Here is a 20,801-nt window from a genome sequence, read left to right as displayed (position 1 = left end):
GCTATTATAGATTTGAATAATCGTAATAACAGCTCCGACTATAAGCAGTTTTTCATATAGATGAGTTTAACACCTGCTTATGCATTCTGAGTAGATTGCATGTATTTTTATGGAGAATGGTAGAATGAGCGACACGAACGCCATCTAATATTGAAAAGTAGCAACTCCACAATATTGTTCGAAGCAAATCATAAGAAGAAGAATATGACATTTGCTTTGGCTAAGGGTGTTGGCACACTTTTCAAGTGAAATTATTTTTCCCACTGGTTGGTAAATTTTCTAACAAATTTCACAATTGAAAACTGCAATATAACAATCGAATACGACACAAAATATGTTAGCAAGTATTTTTGTTGTATAGGGAGAATGTTTGCAACAGTGATTCGAGAAATTTTATATGTGAATGTGCAAGGCGTAATAAACTTCAATTGCCAAGTCTGAAGTTCCTTCATATTTACAAACGCAACATCTTGGTTGATTGTGGCGATGTTATTGGAATGCATAAACTTGTGTTAAACGCATCTATATGAAAAATGTCATTGTGTAACCGCCTTAAATGGGTTGATGATTTTGGGTTTCTCGCTGACGTGTTGCGACCGAGTTGTTATGATCGACCGTGTGTCGGTAGAAGCTGTAGTTGTTGTTGTCGCATGGTTTGGGTATATTGTAGCTTGATGTTGGGGTTGAAGTTGGTATGGCCTAGTCTATCGCGTGTTGTGTTCATGTGTTTGACTTGGTATGGCCTAGTCTATTGCGTGTTGTATTCGTGTGTTTGCCTTGCTGTGGGCATGATATGTTTATTGTGTGATCGTGTTGCTGGTTTCGTCAGTCTCATGTTGCGGTGCTAGTGTCGTATGTTGCTGGCTTCGCTCAGCCGTATGTTGTGTGTTGCTATGACCATGTTGTGTGGGCCAAATTTGTTGGCAATATTTGGTTCTCACAAGCTTTTTGACCATTAGTATCCTTCTTTGGGACTACAACCAAAGGACTATTGAGGAAAATTTTAGAATAGCACCTCCCCAGTTCGGGGAGTTATATAATAAATTTATATGCTCAGTTTGCATATTTTTTTTTTTTTTAATTAATAATGAATAATGAATTCAAATAAAATGACGTAAGGCGAACATGTGTTCAAATTGTTCTCAGGTTGTTAAAAAAAGCAAATTACCCAAAAAAGGTGCAGATTTTTTAAAGAATTTTATATTGCGATTGGCTGAAAGAATAAGCTAAATCAATGAGGCAAAATCCCTATCCAAAACTAGTCCCTTGGAGTGAATCACATTGATTACGGCCTATCTACCAAGTTTAAATATGACCTACATGTTACGGCTACTTTTACAAATGTGAATGAGTAGGCACATACATATATTAACCAGGTGAGGCTTTGTTCTTCGCAAGAACACACAGGGGGTGAAACAAAAGCTTTCCCAAGACAGTCGAACTAATGACCGTGTGTGCTACTACCCTAACGTAGTGGACAGTCGAACTAGTCATCCATAATAAGCTTTTATATCATACGGGTGGAAAACAGCAGTTAACATCTTTCAACTTAAAATCGGTCGACTTTCATTCTTAAATATCGTTTTAATTTAACGAAGACTATCGTAATTAATGTTGTGAACACAAGCGTCTGCAAACTTTGGTCTACATTTTAAAAATTTTATCCAGGGTCTTTGTAAAATTTTAACTATATAGATGCGCCGAGGATTATACGATTTTCACCCATGAGTTACGGCAATGACTTAGACAGCTTATGATTTCGAGGGCGGCATCCATGGCCGAATAGTCACTCCCTAACGTTTCAAGGTGTTTCTCTGTTGTAGCTAGGCAGCATAGCGGGACAAAAACATCCGTTATAAAGTCTTCGGAGCTACACCTAGAGCTTCTAGGAAAGTTACGTCGACGAAGGTATGAGTTCGAAGTCGCAGTCCTATAGCTTCTGTGCTGGCATATGGTGTGAGGCCAGGAGGCGTGGTAGCGACTGGTGGGAGGGATGGCTACTGTTCGCACATCGGGAATTGTAGCTCATAAAAAGAGCCGAAAAAACTGGAGCCGCCATGTGCCACGAGAGTCCTGAGTATTAATAGACTATTAATAGCAACCGTAAGTCGCCTTTGTGCGTGACCACCAAGGAGCCACAAATGATTTAAAGAAATTGTGTTTGCGACGCCAGGTGAAACTACGCTTTGCACCAGATATACAGACAAAAGTGTGACCTTTTTATGTATCTCCATTTCTCTTCAGCAGACGCAGCAGTACCTATTCCAAAGACCGGGGTTAGGTTCGAAGCCTCTCTGAGTAAGTGAACGAGGGACAATCCCTCCGCAAAGAGCTACTCCTGAACATTTTTGAACGATCTGCGAGATTTTGGGGCAAAAACCTAGGATCTTTCCGACATGGCCAAAACGTTAATTTCCTTAAATACATACAAACAAAACCTTTCCTAAGTATTTTTTTTAAATAGAAAATTCAAGATAAGTAAGAACACCGGCATACGTCGGCGCGCCGCTCACGCCGTCGCCGCCGGTATATAAAAGAGCGTACGCCGCCGCCGCCGATAAAGTAATCGGCGTAAACCTCTAATACATATATATATATACTTATTTTGCTGCTGCTGCTGCTGGCGTTAATGCTGCTGCTAATGGTGTTCGCTGCTGCTGGCGGTGGTACAGTATATGTTGCCGTTATTTGAGTGGCGTGAGTTTTAAAATGCCGTTATTATACATGTTAGCCATGTTATACTATTTTCAAACAGAAAAATAAATTGAGGCTATTTCGATTTAAATTGAGTGGTGTTCATACAACTCTATTTAGCTTACACAATAGTAATTTGATAGCTGGTTGGCTCATCTCTACAGTAACAACATATCTTTGTTGAGACTGTCAAAATGTGCGTGTTGGTATTATGTGAATGGAATGGAATGAAAACATAAAACTTTGAAATTTTTGAGTGTTGTAAGAGAATGTGTTCAATGTTTTGGTTTCATTTTGATTTTGCCATCTTCTTTTGACGATCTCTACTCCAGTGAAAGGAAAGACATAAAATCTGCTGATGAAATGAGCCAACCATATAGTTCAGCCATGCGTAACTGACGTTTAAGTATACTCAATAAACACACTTTACAATGTTGCATTTGCAGTTTGAAACAATTTATTACGCAATTTTTTTTTTAAATTGGCGATTTATTATTACAATTTATTATATGACAAATTGCGTAATAAATTGCCCAAACAGTATAAATTGCCAATTTGGTGTGTGTTTGAACCCAGTATTAAGTATTTTGTATTACCTCTGTATTAATTAGAAATTATGTAGAATGTACAATTTAGTTATTTTTATTATATCCGTAGTTTTTAGTTTTTGGGCAATTTTTATTTAGTCTATTATTCAAATTTCGTTTAAACGCAAGATCCCATTTAGTCAAACCTATTCTAGCCTCAACGGCATTTACTGATCCGAAAGACGTAGTAGCGAAACTAATTGTAGAACAAAATAACGAAGTAAAAGAGCGTCATGTTTTAGCTTTTCGACCGCGTGGTAACAATACATTCAGAAATTCACGTGGTAGTTATCGTGGATTTTACCCAAATCGTAGCTATACTGGTTATAGAAATAATAGTTCATTTTGTTACAACAGCAACCGTAACGGTAACAATAGTCAGCGATATCGATATGATAACGGAAATAGGTACCAAAATAGCAACAATAGTAATACACGTTCAAATTCAAATTCAAATAATAGTAACAATAGAGGTAAGAATTCAAGATCGTCAAACGGTAGAGGTAGAGATGCAAAGGTCCGCGCTTTAAACGCGAGAGGCCCTCAGGAGCGAACACTGGCGGAGGACGAACTAAGCGAGTAACAAGCCAACCTAATATAAACGCACGCAAGTCATTTTCTGTCAAAAATTTCTCATGCACATACAACTTGTATGAGAGCAACTCAAATTGAATTTGCTGCGTGAAAACCTAAAGGCTCCATTACTGATACTTAGCATAGACTTGACTTGACTTGGTGTAAACTTGGCAACTTAGCCACGAGTATACTCCACTTAGCGCATACAATCTGGCATCATAATCAGGTTTGAAATTTTCTTTTAAATAAATGTCAATTTGTATGACAAAATGTCAAAATGACCTGGAAACAAACAAGTGGCATCTCAAAATGTAACCGTCACTTAGAACTTACATAGAAAATCAAAATTCAACAGACTTCTAAGTCAAGTTAAGTGTTGCCAAGTTTTGAGTAATCAGTAACATGCACTGTTCATTTAACAGAACTGTAAGTGACAGTTCTCAAGTCAAGTCAAGTCTATGCTAAGTATCAGTAATGGAGCCTTAACTCGATTTCCAATTTTTGTTCTGCGTGACATTTAGATTTGACGTTTGCACACATGCTTTACATTGTCGCAACGCATGCTGTACAAATGCGTGGTAGAAACGGCGCGCACCCACGTATTTGTTAAAGATTAGTTAGGCGAAAGAAAAGGAATTCACAGTGTTTTTTTTTATTCAGTGTGTATAAATACAACAAGTGTTAAGGAAAATGTTAACAAATGTTGTGAAAAGTTTAAAAATATTAAATATATTTTTGGAAATTGTTAAATATGTTTTTGGAAATTGGCAACTTACGTGGGCGTGTGATTACGTGTTCCTTTGCTGGCTGCTGGATTAAAAAAGGACGAGACTCTTTGCCACATGAGCCGATGAACCCACGATAAAGCTCCTTCGTTGGGTTTTCCGGCAACAAAGTTGCTGTACCGCGGGCTCACAGCGGTAAAAATCTAGGATACATACGCACCACCACTCACACACGCCTGTGAGTATAGTGATCACAAGAATATGTGGGTGGTAGTAACGAAGAAAAATAACCAAAGATAGTTATGTTACGAGGGTGGGGAGATATATTTAGGCCTGTGGCCTAAACATACCGGCCCCTTGCCGTAAGCAACAAAGAAAAAAAAAAATGAAAAGAAAAAAAGGAATGACACGTGATCGCACGTCCAGTAAGGCGTTATGTCGATGTGCAGATGCGGACTGCAAGCACTGCACGTCGCACGATGGACTTCGTCTCTCGTTGTCCTGTGAAGAAAAGGCAAAGAAGTTATTAAATCTACGTACGTGGTTTTAAATTCCGTGCTGTAATTACTTATTTTTATGAAACAACTCCTGTTTTTGGCAGGCTCCTGAGACTACCAGCCCGAATACGGTCGGTTGGGTCAGGAGACCGCCAACTGTTGTTGCTGGCGTTCCGCTCACCATCATTTCGGCGTATATATCTGCGCAGAGTGTTAGCCGAATTGGCGATGAGCGGTAGAACTGTGGATCGGCCAGCCGCATGAATTGGAATGGAACGGCAATCTTTGGATCTACATTTGATGGCGGACTCAACCGATAGTGGCTTGGAACAATGCTGGCTTGAGTGGCCAAGTGTGTGGATGACCCGAATTTCCCGCGAGTGGCTCCGCGATTCGATCCGAACGACGGCAGTCGGTGCGATGGGCACAAATGGTCGCATGATGGGTGATGGGGTCGTTGTCTGGGATAGGCGTCCCGTTCGGAAGCCGGCTGGTACGGCGAGTAATAGCGCTCGTCTACTGTCGACTTTGCTCGCGTTACTTTGATATGGCGCGGTTTTGTTTCGATTTTGCGTCGACACGCGTTTAGTTGCTCTGGGCCGACCATGGGCACCGCTTCGCTTCGATGATGTGGTATGGAGTTCGGTGTCCTGCTGCCGCCAATTGTTCTGTTCTTGTCGTTCTTTTTGGGCTTTTCCGCCTTCCGTTCATGCTGTAGCAGCGGCCGAAAACTACGCTTCCCAAGATTGCTGGTTGAGGGGTTTTGTTCGGCTCTAGCCATTTCTTCTTCCAACTCTGCCTCCTCGACTTGTTGGGCCCAAGACTTAGTTGGTCCCGATAAGTGGATCGACAACTCATCGTCCGATTGGTTGTCGTCTCCGACGACAATGGTTTTTGCGCGTGCAGGACGTTGGTCCTCGAGGTGAAGCGTAGTATGGTGCTTCTCGTTACACCTTTTGCATCGATATTTACTTTTGCAGTTGTCAACGCGATGAAACGGCGACAAACAATTGGGGCAGTATTTTTGTAGTAGGACAGCCCGTAACCTTTCTTCGGGCGACTTGCTTCTGTACTCAGCGCAGAGCCTCATACTATGGTTTCTACCGCAGAGCTGGCAGGCGACGTCGAAGCGCTTGGCGCCCCCCTCTGACTTGGCCAATAGAGTTTCGAAACAGGTCATGATCTGCAAAGAATATCGGTAACATTGATCACGACCACATAAATTGGGTGGGTTTTGTTTGGGTGGCGCAAGGTGACGGGAAAGAAAAAGGGGGAAAGTCTTACGTGATTTCAATAACCGTACATGTAAATGATGCCTTAGGGCGGCGTCAGTTAGGAGTTTACCCCTAACTTCAGCCCTGAATTTAACGTCAAACCCAATCTGTGAACCTTGAAGAAACAAAATAAAATACGACTTTTGTCAAAGTTATTAAAGGGTCGAAGTTGCCTAACTTCTCGTTATGTTTTGAATTTAATACATTCATTCTGATAACTTTAATGAACTTCGTACGCTTTAACTTTGTCGTCAAAGTTGGAGTCGTACGCAATGCTAAATTCTACCTGACGCCGACTTTTAGGACTAGTTTATTTAGAATTTAATTTTTTTTTAAATTTGGTCGGCAGATGTCGCCGAAATTAGTCCTAAAAATTTATTTTTGATTTGTGGTGAGCTTTGTTTTCACAACAAGTGGCCTGCCACCACACGGAACGGTTCGAAACCTGGCTGAAAAGGTATTACAGAGTTGCACTTCCACCATTCAACATTATTTTTGACGTGTATTGTCGATAATGTTTAGATTCGTGGAATTAAGTATTTTAAATCTCGACCGAATGAATGATTGGTCGAGATATCAAATACGCGACATGTGTGGCGTGTTGTGCTCGATATGCCGTGCGGCATGTAATGCGTGACGTGTAGTGCGTGACGTGTAGTGCATGACGTGTAGTGCATAACGTGTAGTGCGTGACGTGTAGTGCGCGAGATGCTTGCGCATGAGGCCTAACGTTTGTCTTGCAATAATCATTGACAGTCAGTCAAGTTGAGTGTAGAGGTTTTGACGAGCAGATGTCGCTTTTCCATTTCCTGAATGAAAAAATTGTCATTCATTTAAAGCACGCGGTGAGTATAGCTCCTGTTCATGTAGTAAAATTTGTTAATTTTAACCTTATTTCTTTCCTTTCATTAATCAATTTTTCTTTTTCATCCAGGAAATAAACAAAAATGTTTTACATTTGTGGCACAGCATAGTTACACCCGTTTTTTATACCTAAAGCTGCAAAAATACATGAATGCAGTTATAGCGTTGTGCCATTTCTGCGAAGCCCATGACCTCAGTGCAATATTCTGTACTCAAACACTACGCGATACAAAATTGCGGAACCGCAACTGGCTCACGGTTTCTTACGGAACATGTTATTACCAAAAAGGAGTGATAGACCGCCGCAGCAACGCCTGACCTACTGCAGTTTATTGTGCGTTAACTGGTTTTAAGATAATCGTACGTGGCAGCTCGGATAGTACGCTAAATTTTATGCTTTGTTTGAAGAAACTTCTACCAGAGCCAATTCACAATCGTTTGCGCATTGATGCACAACATCAACACTTTATAAACTCGAATTACAGAATAATATCGGTGTCAAATAAAATGGCAGTACCAATAGCTAGCACTTCAGTTTATCGAGTAGATTTCCTCGGTGCTTCTGCAGATGGTAATAAAGTACGTGTGAAATGGCCTGGAGAATTGCCAATGAAATGTCCAGATTTGATGGTGAAACTTCTGAAAGCAGTAGATGAGCCACGATTAACACCGCTGGTATTGAATAAACACACGACAGTGCTGATCAAGGAATGGAAAACCAAGATTATATGATCGAATAGCCAAGAACGAGATGAAACACTGTTGATTTTCACAAATCTACAGACCTTGTCTGTTAAAAGTATGGCCAATGCAAGTGAGTTGAACACTGATTCGAAAAATGTGTGAAAAGCGAAGCTAACTGGTAATTTTTTTTTTCTTTTCAGGTATACTCCTCGTGTGATGTAATGCAAAGGCGTTGATCAATCGTGTTTTTTGCTGCGAATTTTTTCTTCCGGAGTATGAAGATCCAGCTGATGTTTGGCATCAGTAAACATTTCAGGTACCAAATCATATTCGAATATGTTGTGAAATCCATAAAACGGAGTGCATCCACTGCCATCAATAAAAAAAAAAAAAACAAATACTCCACTCGTACATTCAAATTAAATGTTCCAACATCTGTTTTGTTGCCTCCTTCGTGTATACTCCATAAACGTATTTGACTACCATTTTACTAGGCGTCGGCTCAGCTGTTGATGTGCTGACTTTCGAGTTAAAATTTCATGTAATTTTTTTATAAGAAAATATATTAAGGCATTCCATTCAATAGTAGTAATAGACTTTTCGAAGTTTTCAAAATTTATATTTTGAGTGAGTAAAAAAAATCTAAATAAAATATTCAATAATGATTTCGCTTTGCAAAATAAATAGTAGTACAAAATTCAGGTAAGCCGAAAGAGAGACATAAAAAAATCTCTACAAGGCAATATCGCGACAACACAATAACCCGACAAAGCAAAGTCCCAACAAAACACAAACCAGTTAAATTTTCTATAAAGGTGGTTAAATTGCATTTTTTTAAATAATGTCGAGATTATGTATGGTCAGAATTAGATATTATCTGAATTACGAATGGTTGGTATTTGGTTATGTCTGGATTAAGTACTTCGGGATTATGGCTATTCGCATATCAATGAGAGCACAATTCTGCTATGAAATGCAGACCCTTGATATAAGTCTAAACTGGTTAATACACGGGACACAAAAACAAAATGGAAAATGTTCCCACAATAATAACCGTCTGCCAATCCATATGTAGAAGAATCTGCGGCGATATTTTTTTTTTTTTTGAAACGCACTAATGTGCAATCTAAATTTTACTAATAGTTAATTTACAGGCTATGGCAACAATTACCAGCTTTGGTATTTACTTATAAAAAAGATATATTTTATGCTTATGTACATTAGGGTGTGTCATTTATTTGCAACAAATTTTTCTATCGGAATTTGGAAGCCACCTTAAAGCAAATTGAATTATGTCAGGCGCTTTGGCTAGATTGAGGGACGGTCAAAAAAGATCTTGCATAAATTGAATTTGTTCATATTGCTACCAGAAAATGTTAGACGCTTGCTGCACCGCATAATTTCTATTCGATTCGAACTTGAAATTTTTAAATGAAAAAGCGTTTTTATGAAAAAAGTTGTTGTCGGGTGAAAGATTCTAGTGGTTGGCAGTTAGTTTTTACGTCCCCACATATCGATGCAACATTCGAACGTATGGCAAGTTACAAAATGAGCATAAGCAACAGCAATCCAAATTTAATTATTTGTACACGCAATGGATCTACCCAATTTGATGTAAGTGTAGGGCTAAATACCAAACCCAAATCGTTACGTATTAGTTTGTTAAAATCGACTGAGGAATTACGTGAATGACGCCGTACGCGAGTGTGTTGATGATGGGCCGGCAGCAGCCCAGTTTCGTATATTTCCACCCCCATTGGGGCGTCCACCGCGTAAGTCCCATGAAGAGTTGCGAGAGTGCGAAGGTGAGTGCCGATTAGACGTTGTCGCCGTTTCGGGAACGCGTACCATTGAACCTGGCCTAGTTGAACTCGAAATTATACCGGACGATGTAGAAGGTAAACAAGGCTCTAAGGGTACTTGCGCAGAGGTAATCGTACTTATACCACTGGCATTGGATGCTCTATTAGATGACAAATCAGAATTTAATAGTGGGCGGTCATCCGGCGCTGCAGAGCTAGCTGTAGTAGCAGATGTTATTGTAGTATGGAGTGTATCATTTGGTGGCATTATCGGTGCTGGTAAGTATCCATAAAAGAGAACATCGCCACATGATGAGTGGTTAAGATCTTCACACAAAGCTAAACGCTTAACTAAGGGTGTAATTCCATAGTATTCAGATTCGTGGCGTAATGAACGCATAGCTTTTGAACTCGATATCCTTGGTACGTAAATAGTTGAGAATGATCGAAAATAACGCAGGATCACGATCGATGAATATAGCGCCCGTTTCATCGCGTAAACTTGAAATGCGTCCACTCAAAAGTGCAGTAAAGAATATCGGGTATCCACGTCAGCGTTCGACGTGATGTGGAAAACCTCTGTCCCCCAACATTTAAATTTACTAGATCCACATTATGAGCAAAGTAAGCCATTATATTATTGATGATTTTTTCCACACGAGCACTGTTTTCCTCTTTCTTTTATGCTTTAGCTTGAATCAGTCGCCTAAGGGCTTTCGACTTGCTCGCCCTACTTTGCCAATAAATGCATTGCAATAATTTGCCTTGAATACTTTTCAGCTCCTCCTTACACTGCTACCAATTTTCGACAAGTATTATACCTTTATTTTTTAAGTTAAATTCTTTGATCGTTTCACAATTGGAAAGCTATTAAAAGGTGAGATTTTGCTGGAAAAATGAATTTTGATTGCTTACGTGTAGCATTTGAAATAACTAAAGCCTTACGAAAAATAGCATTAATTAACGCTGTACATATACGTAAGCCAACAACAAACATTCGATGAAAGTATTGTCCCAAAATGACAGTTTGCGCAACTGCCGTAACAAATAATAGTACTGAATAGAATATACCCTTCCATTAGGGTTGTGGCTCCGTCTCTTCGTCGGCATAATCTTCAACAAGAGTGACAATTAATCTCAATATTTGCAGTTGTACAATGGTTAGAACATCGGCTATTAATTTCATAAGTGCACCAAGTAGAAATACACCGCCAGTTGATTTAAGAATGGCTGGCATTATCGATGTTATTTTCCTTTTATGGCTGGAGCCAGCTGCATGTGGATTTTCGAATTCAACCTTGCCACTACTATATTGGGCTTTTGGTTGTTGTGGAGTTATGCTGTGACTTTTAACATTCTTTCGTACACTTTTATTCCAATAATGTGCAAATATAGGCATAACTTCTTTACTGCTGTTGCTATATTAACATTGTTGCCTTGCCTCCTCGCTTCGGACTTGTTGAATCAATATTTGATATAGTGGATAATTCTTGCTGTTGTGATGATGTGCTGCCGGAGTTAGTCCTCAACCGCCTATGGGTTCTGGTAATGCCGATCAGAATGCCCATTTAACATTGGAACGGGTTCGAATTATTCGACACAACTTGCCAATACAGAATATAATATAGGATTTAGGACTGATAGAGGTAATTGCGGCCGCCGCGTACACTTGGATGTGGAGTTAGTACTGCATGCCTGTGGAATTGCTCCTTGTTAACCACTTTCTATGATATATTTGTCCCGGGTTTGAGTGTTTGTAAGATTTTTCGAGGTTTTTATTTTCGGGATTTAGTATCCGTTGGGTGCGACGCGGTTCATCGGACGGTAATTTAAAGAGAAAAAAAATTGTGAAAAATTCAGAGAGCGAAAAAAAAGTTATTGTTAATTTTTGGGGCTTAACAGCTGCACGTGATCATGAAATTGATTGCCATGCTACAGCAGGAGTGGGATATGAACCCGCACTCCTACGATGGTTGCAGTGTTACAAGCGCATTCAGCCACGTCATGCCGTAGTTGTGAGAAGTTTTCCCAATTGCCTTCTTTGCATATTTTATTCTTTTACATACTACATACATCGTATTTAATTATGTGTTAAAGTTATGCTTGTTGGTGAGGCGGTTTTCAAAGAAACTTGGTAACGTTGCTGTTTGTGTTCCATGTATGGAACTACAACGAATTCCCCAATGTTGTCTATTTATATGAGTTAAGCGGGGATTGCCCGTATCGCTTTAAATGTATGAAAACATTTATTTGAAGCAATTTTATAATTTGGGAAAATTTTTAAACAACGTTACATCCGGACGGGCAAGGCTCAGTATACATATGTAGTTTATTTTATTTAACTGTTGTTAAGAAATGTAAATAATACATTGGTATACTCATTTAAGTGATCACAGTTGAGAAAAATTTATACATTTAAGCCCAAGTGGTTGCGGTTGCAATGTGCCAGAAATAGCCAACACAAAAACCCGTTTAAGGAACTTGGCAATAGGCAAGTTGAATTTTTATAATAATGAGAAAAAAAATGATTCAATTGTATTCTGCGGCAGATAGTGAGTCTGCGTTAGGGTATGTTGGCCTTGTTCAGGGGAATGAGAGCAGGGTTATTGGTGTGTTGGCCTCGTTCGGGATGAACGAGAGCTGGGTTATTTGGAATAAAGGGATATGGACTATTAAAGTTCATTTTCCTTGTCGTTGGGCGGAAGTAGTACCAATTTCGCGATTGGCCTCGTAATTTGTCCCTTCATTGTATGAACGTCAACAACACGTACACGGTTATCGAACCTGGGTGTGTGTTGACGACTCTCCCCATTTTCCACTCGTTCGATTGTAGGTTATCCTCCTTGATGAAGACTAGGTCCACGGGTTTTAAGTTGGATTGTGGACGTTTCCATTTATACCGTTTCTGGATCTCGGTGAGATATTCCGATTTCCATCTTTTGCAAAAGGTTTGATGAAGGGCTTTCATCTTTTGCCATCGGTTTACAATGGAGGCAGGGTTTTCACTACAGTCGAGTTCAGGTGGAGCATCTACCTACGAGAAAATGGCCTGGAGTAAGCGGCTCCAGGTCGGAAGGGTCGTTGGATGAGGAACTTAGAGGTCTCGAGTTGAGGCAGGCCGTTGGACGTCCATTTTCGCAATGGGAAACCTGCCTATTGCAATGCCGATGATATTTCGTCCCTTGACTTGATTGCAATTTCGATGCTGTGTCCACCGGCGAGTACGTCATCAACGTACATGCAATTTCGCAGGATATCTGCTGCCATTGGATGCGATGTCTCCACGTCATCAGCTAGTTGGTGCAGCGTCCGAATAGCAAGATACGGAGCACAATTAACCCCAAAGGTTACCGTTTTCAATTCGTAAATGTTAATTGGGTTTTTGGGGCATTTGCGAAATATGATTCGCTGGTATTTTGTTTGGTCTTCATTGACCCATATTTGGCGGTACATTTTTTCGATGTCGCTGTTAAATACGTATTTGAACAGCCGCCAACGTAGTATAAGAATATCTGTTGTCGAACGAGATACTTGTGGCTTTGAGGTTTTGGAAACTGTATCCCCTCTCAGATCAGTCACGGTTTCTAGGGTTTGGAAACGATTGGATAAGAATCTATCCATATCAGCCCATTTTGAAATTTCCGTTTTGTTTTCAATTGTTTGTTCCCAGAGCGCCAGTGTGGTTTCTGGCAGTTTTGTGGAACATAGATATGTTATAATTGCATCCCAGTTTGATATGTCTATGTGATGACATTGGAGCGCCGAGATGCAATTATTTATTTCACGTTGCAGTTTCTTTATAGAGCTACCGCATTCACTCTCAACTGCTTTCAAACTAAAAAGAATTTTCAATTGGGCGTTTACTAAAATACGTTTATTTTCGTATCTGTCACAAAGATAACGCTGTTTCGAAACCGTCTTTCGTTAAAGGACATCGCCCAACTATCTCTTTGGCCTCACCTTGAGTCTTTTGGTTTAAATAATATAATTTTTCTACTGCTTCTAGGTTTTTGTTACGTATATATATAGCAGTGAACATGTCTCTAAATGAAGGCCAAGAAAGGTAATCTCCTTTGAAAACGTCCGTATCACACGGTGGCAGGCGCACGCGATATTCCCTGTCTCCTGAGCTTTCTTCTTTCTTTTCAGCTTTCTCAAGTTTTTCCGAAAGTTCAGCCATCGCTGCCTGGCACTTGAGAAAGCTGAAGTATGTAATTTTGTGCTTCTTTTTGATGGCCGACAGCTCTTTGGCCTCCAGTTCTGAGGAGCTCAAGAGTTCTTCATATGTCTGCTTTGCCTTCTCCCATAGCGATTGCAACTCCTCCTTTTGAACTAAGAGGGTGTGTTTTGTATGGTCTGAAGGGGACATATCATTATAGTCATTTTCAAACTCAGTCACTGCATCTGCTTGGCGTATGTAGGTATCCATTATATTAAATGAAAATTTATTGAAAAATTAATTGATTAATTGCCTTTGCAGAGAGTATTGAGTGAAAAAGAACTGAAACGAAGGACTGTGTTCGAGAGAGATTTCTCGAGGAAGTGGCCTCGAAGCTTGCGAGAAAGCTAGGAATTAATTTAAAGAATGTGCAATTTTGTGGTGGCAACCGCGCGCACCCACGTAATTATTCAAATAATGCTCTAATGCAGATGTGCCAATGACTTGTGTAAGCCAATAAGTACTGGCTAGTGAAAAAGTGGTGTTAGTGAAAATATATATATAAGTTAAAGGACTATAGTCCTTGTTTTATAAAAAAATTAATTTGTTGGGCCAACTCGCCCAACCAACAACACTAAACAATACAAGTTCAAATAGTCTTTTACAAGTATATTTTAACTCAGTTTATTCACAATTATAATTAAGATTAAATTACTCTTAACTCCAATCCGTCCCGAACTCGACTGCCGGCTCTGCCACAACTGCTCCCATATATAGCCAATCAACAAGCCGCGACGCGCCTCTTGCGTAACTTGTTGACAGGCCGCTGTGTGAGAATGTTGAAGTCGGTTTCTTCCCACAGGTGCTGTATGTGTGCATTTCACAATCATGTGTAATAGAATTTAGCTGACTGTGCGTCTGGAGTAGTTCCGTAGCATGAGTGTTAATTGCCGTCACTAACCATGGCCTTGAATTAAGGTGTTAGGTTGCCATGCGCGGCCGTATGTAGTGAGAACCATAATTTGCAGGTGTTAGTTGCCGTCACTAGCCATGGCCTTGAATTAAGGTGTTGGGTTGCCATGCGCAGCCGTATGTTGTGGGAAAGATAATTTGCTGACTCGGCTCGCGTGTACTGGCCATACGTGGGAATGTTGCGATAAGGGCAACTGGCGTGTGTTAACTCTTCCCCCTTTAAAGATCTGCGTCCCGCAGATTAGGATTTGGACAAGTGTCCTCTTTATGTTGTCTTCTAATGGATAGTCGCAATTCCGGGAATTTTGGGCCCGTTGTTAATTTCCTCCAAATTATCCAAATCATGAGTAGGAGCAGAAGTAGCCCCAAAGTTTCCGACGCCGTGAACCAATTTGTTTTGTCCCTCAGGTACCTCAAGAGCTTAACATTGCCGATTGTCATCTCGTGTACAAGATTGAGGTTAACTGCAAGGCTTTTATTTGCAATAGTAGATAGCACAGGGGGAGTATTTGAACTCCTGAACTACTCATACTCCAGTAGGTTCTGTCACCAATGCGGATCGTTTCATTGTCCAGTTGAAGGATGTAAGAGCCGCTCAGGTGATTGGGAGCATCACCTGACCACACGGTGTTATTGAAATTGTCTAAGAGAATCGTGTCTTCCTTGATCACCTCAATCGTTGAGTCATTGCAATTGATGTACCGGCAACTAGTTTTACCACCTTTGAGCAGACGTGGCAGACAGTCGTCCTCTCGAAGTAGGTCCAGCGCTTTTTGCTTGCATACCATTGCGCTTGTAAGGTGGGTGCAGCTATCCTTGATACCATACGTTTGCTCTTTGTTGATTAAGACTGTGCTGTACTTCAGGTCTATGCGATGTCCGTCTTTTACAATTGCTCTGGTGATCAGATGGTTAAATCTCGTTTCGGCCACCTTTGGCATGGACACAACGTAGAGTAGCATTGTGCCGTTGGTGTAGATTGAAGGTTCGCTGAATTCTATTGCTTCGATCACATTGCTGTATGGAAGGACATCTACTTCGCTTATAAGTCCATTGATCTCTTCTTTGTCTAGTAGGTTGCTGTTGACAATACCTGCCTTAGCCATCTGGCAGGCCTGCACCAGTTGGTTCATATCGTCCTTCAGGATCATGACTTTCTGAAGGATTTCTTGTGAAAGCTTTATGAGATGATTCTGGCCAATGATGTCATTCGTGTTGGTTACGATGCCGTTGACAACCTGCAATAACTCATGAGTTTTCTTAAATATTTCAGAGTTTACCTTGTATTGTTGGTTATTGTTAGATACTAGCGTGTCTTGGGCTCGTAGGAGCTCATCCCAGTCGGAAGCGTCGGGGGAACCGGCTATCCATTTCCAAGCCGATCCTATCCAGTTGATTGATCGCTTGATTCTCTTGTTCTTTGGGCCTTTTAACTCCTCGAGCTGCGTTTGGATTTTACTCAAGTGGAAAGAAATGACGTCTGTGAGGTCGTTCGTTTCATCCAGTTTCTTGACTTCAATTTCCAGGCGGTTTGCTATTTCCTCATAACGGGCTAGGTTGATTACATGAATTAATTTGAAGTAGCCATTGATTATCCAGTCGTACCCATCACGTACGGTTACCACGGGCGAGTCGAGATCGAATACCACATATGCTTGTGCGGATGCACAGAGGCAGATTCTAGGAGTCGGAGTACACATAATTCTAATAACTAGTGAAATACATAGTTAACTATTGCTATTAAAAAATTTACATTTCAAAGTTTAAGTACTAGTCTAAGTAAATTTCAAATTTCATTTTAATTTAGGTAGATTTTAGATTTCAAATTGTAATTAACATTTCAAGTATAAAGTAGACTATTTTTAAATCCTACTGCTATACCTAATGAGTGGAGTTCGGGTCGGCAAGGGTTTGACAGGATTTTACGAGGACCCAGGAGTGATGTTAAAAGTGGAATTTTTCTGACAGTTAGTTTTCAGTAATTAATTTAGTAAGTTAGTTGTTAGTTTTTGTTAGATTTATATTTTTTCTTTTTTTGTTACTTTTTTTTGTAAGTTGTTATGTTGTTCTCTTTCAAAGGGGATACTCACGAGCCTTCGTCATGTCATCTGAGTTTATGCCTGCATTCCAATACAAAACAAAAAAGAAAAGCAAAATAACAAAAGTTGAAGAATTATTTGAGAGAGAAACATGATCTCACAAATAAAAGGCGCTAAAAGCCGCAAAAGAAAACAAAAGAACAAAAGTTGAAGAATTATTTGAGAGAGAAACATGATCTCACAAATAAAAGGCGCTAAAAGCCGCAAAAGAAAACAAAAGAACAAAAGTTAAAGAATTATTTGAGAGAGAAACATGATCTCACAAATCAAAGGCGCTAAAAGCCACAAAAAAAAAAAAAAAAAAAAAAAAAAAAGGGGAAACATTCCTCGAAAAATACTAATACTAACGAAAACCTAAAGCTAACTAACTAGCTTTAGGTTTTCGTTAGTATTAGTATTTTTCGAGGAATGTTTCCCCTTTTTTTTTTTTTTTTTTTTTTTTTTGTGGCTTTTAGCGCCTTTGATTTGTGAGATCATGTTTCTCTCTCAAATAATTCTTTAACTTTTGTTCTTTTGTTTTCTTTTGCGGCTTTTAGCGCCTTTTATTTGTGAGATCATGTTTCTCTCTCAAATAATTCTTCAACTTTTGTTATTTTGCTTTTCTTTTTTGTTTTGTATTGGAATGCAGGCATAAACTCAGATGACATGACGAAGGCTCGTGAGTATCCCCTTTGAAAGAGAACAACATAAGTTTTTGTAAGTGAAAATTTTCCCGCCCATCGAACGAGTGACTTCTCATGTCAATTAAAGCCAATAGTCCCAAGGAGGAATTGAACCACTTCGATTGATATCGCTCGGACCACCGAGTTAACTGGAATTGAACCAATACGACAGATCGAATACAAAAGTGAATTTGTACCCGGACCACCGGGGCTTAGGGATCTATGCATGAGTTTTCTACCTCTTGACCAACATTATTAATTCTTCGGCCTTGCCGAGCTTTTGAGTGCTTGAATTTCGACCAGAGGAGCCAACATTTCTCGAACCAGCTATGGGGGATCGTGTGTATCCGTTTTAGAGGTCGCATTGCCATTTGTCATGTTCGATGGCGCCACCTCCTACTAAGGCACGATTTGTCCTACTTAAAAGCCCGCTCTTGTTTTGAAGTTCCCTCTTAGTGCCGAATCTCGCCTCTTATGTTTTTTGTAAGTTTTTAATGTGTCCTTGGACATTTTGTCTGTTTATAGACATTTTTGTTTTCGTTAGATATTTTTAATATCCGATTTGTGGAATTTTTTCCCACTTTGCGTGGTTATAGTGGAATTTCTATTTTCCGCCACAGCTTCTTTCTTATAAAGTGGCTTTTGCTTGCTTTTTATTTGTTTATTAGCTATGAATAATTCATCGCCACTGTCAAAATTACGGGGGGGGGGGGGTGGGGGGGGGCGAACGAGTTTTATTATTTCTTAAGTTCCTACTTTCCTGTTCGTGTAGAAGAAGAGCCTTTATGTCCTCGTTAGTGCGCTCCCTGAAGTTTGCTAAATCCTGGTAATTTATCCTAGATGTCCTATTCAGAAAAACATCAGCCGGTTTGCGCTTTATTACGGAATGTATTGTGTTATTATACCTATCCACAGTTATTGCGACGCGTTCTTCAGGTGTTAATCTAGGAAATTCAACGGAAAGGCAGCGGTATATTTCGATCAAAGTAGAGTGTAGCCTCTCTACCTGACCATTGGCTTCGCTTCGCTGCGTTGGTGTTTGGTATATTTCTATCCCTAAGGACCTGATATAATTCAATACAAGTGGTGACAAGAATCCGCGTTCATTGTCCATGACCAAGGCTCGTGGTACTGTGTGTGTGCAGCGCGATGGTTAGGTCCATTCGCAAATGAGGAGATGACTTATTTTTGATTGGGAAGAGTTTAGTAAATTTGTCGATACAACTCAAATATTTTTGTCGTTCAATTTCGAAGATGTCGATGTGCAAGATTTCGCACGGATAACTAGGAATGGGAGTTGGTTGCTCATATGGTTTAGAAGGGTGCCTATCGTATTTGTTCAATTTACATGTTTCGCATTGGCTAATGTATTCCCTAATTTGTTTGGACATTTCGGGAAAATAAAATTTTTCCAGTACCTGTTCCCTATTCTCACGAGCATTTCGATGCGCGCGCTTGTGCTCCTTCTCGATAATGTCGAATACCCTATCGGCTATTGTCACATCTTCTACCACTCGCTGCGTGATCCTAATTTTATATCTGCTGAAATTGTTAACGTATACAGCCTGCAAACTATGGAGGTCATCTTCCGGAATTTTAATGCCATTTATAACATTTGGGTTGAGGTAATTTTTGAGGACTGGTGACAAAGCTTCGACGCTTAATACAGCATTGTGACAAAGTACCTTTTGTACCCCCTATGAGGCTCTTCTGTACACTCGCAACTCGCCCCCCGCCTAAAAATTATTTGATTTCTAAACACATTTATGGGTGCCTCTACGTGAGGTATGAGGTCAGAGCTGTCCTGCTCTGCGGAGTGCATGGTACCCTCTGAAGCAGTGTCAGTTTCAGACACCGCGTCAGCTATAGTACTCGATGGTTGTACAGCTATGGAGTCAGTGAGTGCGTTCACTTCCGTCTTGAGACGGGAGAGTGCATCAGCGACTACATTTGTCTTACCTGGCTTGTAGATCAACTCGCAGTTATGTTCCTCTATACGAGCTTTCCATCGCTTGAGCTTTGCATTGTAATTACGATTACTCAAGGAGAATGTCAGAGGTTGGTGATCAGTGTAAACCCTAATTTTCTTTGCGCCATAAAGGTAGGAACGCAAATTATCTAGTGACCAAACAATAGCTAGAAGCTCTTTTTCATTCGTAGCGTAGTTTTCTTCGGCTTTGTTTAGGGACCGCGATATGTAAACTATCGGTTTATCGTCGCCTATTGATCCTTGTGATAGTACCGCGCCAATGGCGTAGTTTGATGCGTCTGTTGTCAAATTAAATGGTTTGGAAAAATCTGGAAATGCTAATACGTCCGCTGACATTAGTAGTTGTTTCAGCTCGCAGAAGGCCTCTAAGGCATCCTTGTTAAGCATAATCGCTACATTTTTGGACGCGTTTGCTTTTACCTGTGCATTTTCCCCCCGAGTGAGGTTGGTGAGTGGCTTTACGACCTTGGCGTAATCCCTAATGAATTTCCTATAGCATGAGGTCATACCAAGGAAACTTTTTAAATCCTTCAAATTTTCCGGGGGTGAAATCGTTTTAATAGCTTCTACCTTTTTTGGGTCAGCGCGTACTCCATCGGGAGTAATAACATAGCCTAGAAATTCGACTTCTTTTTCAAAGAAGCATGTCTTTTCCAAATTAACCTTAAGATTCGCCTCCCAAAGCGTTGCAAAAACCTTCTCAACATTAACGAGATGTTCCTCTGCATCCTTGCCAAATACGATGATGTCGTCGATATAGACGTAACAAATTTTCCCGATGTACTGCTTGAGGACATCGTCTATCATCCTTTGGAAAATCGCAGGCGCATTTTTCAACCCGAATGGCAACCGAAGAAATTCATATTTACCATTCATTGTGGAGAAGGCTGTCTTTGGGATGTCCGAATCCTTCATGGGAATTTGGTGAAACCCGGAAGTCAAATCAATTGTAGTATAGAAGTTGGCTTGGCCAAGGCTGCAAAGAGTAGCGTTTATATCGGGAATAGGGTAAGTATCGGCGATAGTTACAGCGTTCAACCGTTTATAGTCTATAACCATACGATACTGTTTGTCCCCATTCGCCTTAGGTTTTTTAGGGACTACCCAAATTGGGGAATTGTATGGGCTTTTCGACGGCCGGATGATACCTTCGTCTAGGAGCTCAGTTACCTGTTTTTCGACTTCATCTCTCATACATGCTGGGTAGGGGTAGGAT

At 40.2% G+C, this 20,801-nt stretch overlaps 1 protein-coding gene and 1 pseudogene across 4 annotated transcripts in view; both read right to left on the bottom strand.

Annotated features, from left to right (window-relative positions):
• Positions 1-20,801, bottom strand: part of ninaC (STKc_myosinIII_N_like and MYSc_Myo21 domain-containing protein ninaC) — a 2,219,740-nt gene that overhangs the window by 1,255,411 nt on the left and 943,528 nt on the right. The gene's annotated exons all lie outside the window — the stretch shown is intronic.
• LOC137239933 (uncharacterized) lies at positions 8,296-10,336 on the bottom strand (annotated as a pseudogene).

Source organism: Eurosta solidaginis, chromosome 2 (assembly GCF_040869045.1).
Source record: "Eurosta solidaginis isolate ZX-2024a chromosome 2, ASM4086904v1, whole genome shotgun sequence".
Lineage (NCBI taxonomy): Eukaryota > Metazoa > Arthropoda > Insecta > Diptera > Tephritidae > Eurosta > Eurosta solidaginis.
This window is presented reverse-complemented; position numbering and strand designations above follow the sequence as displayed.